Below are 4,426 nucleotides of genomic sequence, written 5' to 3' on the forward strand. Positions count from 1 at the left end.
CTGGAAAATAATTAGCAGGACGATCTGTAGTTTTCCTGTCATAATTTTTTGCAGTGCAGGCGCTTCAAGCCGATGCCATCAAAGTTTCTGTGCCCGAGGAGAGGGGAAAAGTGTTGCAGTATATGTTTACGTCCAACGCGTGGGAGTAGTGTTACTGTTCAAAAGCGAAAGGAAAGCGAACGGCAGCCGGTGCTTCTCGCAGGTCATTCTCCCCGGAGCCGTATCCAGTTGTGCATCCCCGTCACGCGTTCCTCCCCCGAGACGCCTCCATACTGCCTCTGCACTTTCCTTTGTCTGCCAGGAGGTGTTGCCCGGCACCTTGCTTTCCCTATTAACAATACTTTAAAAAACGCTACTTTTTAGTGCTAAGAGATTCATCAGCTTGTGGGATTTTATTAGTGCTTTCAAATATGTTTAAGGGTTACCACTTCTATTACACTCTTTCCTTCTCAATTCGTCTGGCAATATTCGAGTTGCTGTTGCCACATGACGCATTTTTTTGAAATATCAAGTGCACGTTTTTGGGTCACTTTAAAAAAAATTATAACAACTGCTTGAGGATGAAAAAGAAATGCAGACTTCTGCCGTTGCTCTGGACGCACTGACCTACCGTGTTAAGCCCCGTGACCACACAACACACCCGCGCTCGTTCACGCTTGGCGTGCTGCAGCGGAGCGGGGTGGGGTGGGGCGGGGCAGCTACTCGGGAGCCGAGAAACATCACGCGCGTTGGCTCCACCCTCCACCAAGCCACAGCGAGGAAAAAATGGAATTACCAGAACGGGCACCTTAACGGAAATACCACCTTCATATGCTCGGCTACGCTTTAATCGAATTATTGTAAAGAAATTTTGTGCTTAAAAAAAAGGGTAACTGAAATTTGTATCTCGGTTTTCCTTTCACATTGGCATTTTGACTAGATTGGCGTTAGTTTCGACGATATGGGTAAAAACAATGAGGGAGGCAGAAAAGAGTTAAAAATGTTGAAATGTCTGAACTTTGACTGCATCTAATCATTTGCAAACTTCTGAGTGGCGGTAGGATGGCTCGCGGAGCGAAGGCCACCTACCTCTCTCGTCTTCGACAGTGATGAGAAAAGTAAACGGCGACCTTTTTTTTTACTTCTTCCCTCCACCTTGTAGCGAGAAAAAAAACCAGTCGGTGTGCCGGCTGTCGGTAAGGCCAATGACTCACCGCCCTCTATTTGTTCGGCAGACGCGCGCCGCACCTTCCCGCGCGGCATGTTTGAACGGGCGGTCTCTTTTAACGGACCCGCCCCTTTGCGGGGAGATAATATAGACCCGCGACGGCGCGGGTCGACGGCCTGGTCCTTCCTCGTGGTCACCGCTTTGGATCGGTCCTAAAGCGCGTCCCTATGTATTGACGAATTATTTACACGTTTTAGAATTCGAGAAAGGAAACCGTAAGTTACTGTGTGCCCACATGTAATACACACATCGTTGTCAGGGATTTGCTGTATGTACCACTGAGCTAAACAGAAAAGCAAAGCTCACACTCCGCGTCAAGACGGAGTCGGTTGACATTTTCTGGAGGTACAGATTTTATTTACCACCGTCACAACGCTTTGGACGCGGCGGGCGCGCGCGGTGGTTTGAATCGGGGTGAAAATCGCGCCCCGGAAGTCGCCTTTCTCGCGCGGGGCGGTGGCGGCCCTCGTAAAATTAACGTGCGGCACGGCATGGCCCACCCCGCTTTACTTTTATAAAGAGAGGAACGAGCAGCGAGTATCGACGGCGTGCGGTTTGCACGCGGGGCGGGGCGGGGCGGGGCGGGGCGGGGCGGGGCGGGGTGGGGCGGGGCGGCAGCCTTACATAACACTCACTGCGACCGGCAGTCGCGGCGCCACCGCCGCCGCGCGGCCTAGCCCAGCGCGCCGGCTGCGCCGTCGAATCTAGGTTAACGAGGGAGGTGGGGGGAAGGGGGGGTGAAGAGCACGTACCTGCGGTGGGTACCCACCACCACTCCGACCGTCACTCACTCACTCACTCGCTCACTCACTCACTCACTCGCTCGCTCGCTCGCTCGCTCACTCACTCACTCACCCATTCATTCCACCTCGTCCGTCCGAGGAGTGCAATCAGAGCCCGCACTTGTTGCTGTTCGGTCCAGTCTTTTCCGAGAATAGTACAAGAGCGCGGGCGGCGGCGGCGGCGGCTCGCGGGCCCAGCCAGCCTCCGCGGCAACAGCAGCAGCAACGTCGTCGCTTCATTTCCCATCGACTGGGTGCATAAACCGCATGCTTACAAACATATAAGTCATTGTTAAAATAAAAAGTTAATAAAATATGAAAAAACAATTAAAAAGGGCAATTTTTCAAAAAGAGGGTCCATTTCTTATATGTTAAAATAAATAAATAAGTTTTTTTCCGGTTGGGGGGGGGGGGATTGTTGTTTTCTGACAAACTTTTAACTACAAAAGTACGTGTACTTGTAAGCTGCCAACTGATACTAGCGCAACTTCTGCTAAAACCAGTAAAGATACACTCATTTTGTGTGTGGATGGTCCAGCAGCTGGCTAGGCCGCCGTCGCGCAGGCCAGCAGCAGGTCATGCCGGGTCCGACCAGCCTCGCCGCCCCGTGCGGGAAGTACCAACTACACTACAATACAGTGACGTAAGAAAAGGATTGTGTGTCCAACCTATAACAAGGAAGGGGAAACGAGGAGCTCTGCTGGCCGCCCAGCCCGCGGCCGCTCGGCGCTCGGCACGGAGTGCATCCCAGCTGCTATATGCAACAGGCGCTGTCGCGGGCAGGGCGGGTGCAGCGCCAGAGCCAGCTCGAGCTTCACGCCCGTGACGCCCAGAGATGGACACGAAAAAAACAGTCACGCGAAGACGTCGCATTGGCGTCAATAAGACCACATTAATGACCACAAAATTTAGTCAAAATTTAGGCTTTTCTCCCACGTCGTGTAAGTACGGGTACGGGATAGTTTTGCGTTTCCCGGGATAATAGTCCCCATCGTGGCGATGTATGTACCACCGGTCCATAATGGAATGACAACATTATTTATGGTCCGAAATATAGTACAATAGTACTATTATAACATCTAAGGGTACTGGAAATGGTTTTCAATCTATTGCTCTTAAAGCGCTGATTGATATCTCAGCTATGCCAAGAAATGCAATAAGAAAAGAGCAATTCTCCAGCATATAAGGTTGTATGTCGTGTTTTTTGTTGTTGTTTTTTTTCGTCCCTTCTCTTATTTTTCGAACAGCGCGCGATACGCCGATGCTGCTGGCTGGGTGCGGCCACGTCTCGCACTGGAATGCCCGGCATTGCGGCCACATCGCGCGGGGCGGGGCGGGGCGCGGCGCCGGTCCGGAACTATAAAGTGCTCCTTGGCCGCCGCCGCCGCCCCGCACGGAACGCACAATGCAGATCCGCGGACCGCAGCGCAGAAGTAGGAAAAAACAAAAAGAAAAACAAAAACAACAGAGAGAAAAAGGAGGTGGGGCAAATAGTTTAGCAGTGAGGGCTGTCCGATGCATTTCCCCTCGCGAGCCGTTACGCCCTTCTTTACTGATGCCGTCCGCAGAAATCAAATTCACCGCGTCGTAAATTCAACCGGTTTTACACGAAGCGGGGCAGGCGGGGTTGACTGCAGTCAGGTCAGGTGGTGCTTTACAACAGTATACCAACCGTACGGCACCATAGCGAGGCGCTGCTCGCGGTGCAATTGTGCACCGCCGGGCGTCGTCAGGACGCCGCTGTTGTCAGGGCTGCAACCATAACAGCGACGCGCGCAATTGGCACCCCTGCCTTCCCTTAATGGGCTCGGTCCTGTAATTGGCAGCCCTGCGCCGCCCAAGGACGCGCGCGCTGCCAACTGCGGCGTGTCAAACCAACGGGACGAGCCCGCTTCGAATACCCCCCCTAGTCATTCACCGACACTGTGGAAAGTGTCTTTGTAAATTGACTACATGTTTTGTATTTACGATTTACAGAACATGTTGTCAATTTACGGCAGCCAATATTCTCGCTCGGCCATAAATTCCAAGTCGATACAAAGTGCTTGTAATTTTTCCAAATTTTAATTTGTAATTTTACGAGATCCCACACACAGGAAAACATTTTTGAGTAAGTGGGAAACCAAGATGTGCGGACGTTTTTAGGTGCAGCATCTGCCTACGCAAGCAATAGCCCGAGAATTTCTTTTTCTTTACTTTTTTTCCAGTTTTTGTTTTGTCTTTGCCGACTTTGTCGCCGTTTTGCCCCGCTCGCGGTGCGAGGTGCGGGGCCGGCGGCGGCGGTGCAGGTGACAGTAACGAGTGGTCCGCGATGCGTATCTCATGCTCTGCTCCTGTCACCTTGGCTCCGTGCCAGCCCGCGCCCCGCCCCGCCGCGGCCGCGCTCGCTCGGTGCGTTTCGCATGGTATGCGCTCTACCCCGCCCCGTCCCACCCCA

Source organism: Frankliniella occidentalis, unplaced genomic scaffold (genome assembly GCF_000697945.3).
Source record: "Frankliniella occidentalis isolate FOCC.00 unplaced genomic scaffold, Focc_3.1 Scaffold25, whole genome shotgun sequence".
NCBI classification, from domain to species: Eukaryota; Metazoa; Arthropoda; class Insecta; order Thysanoptera; family Thripidae; genus Frankliniella; species Frankliniella occidentalis.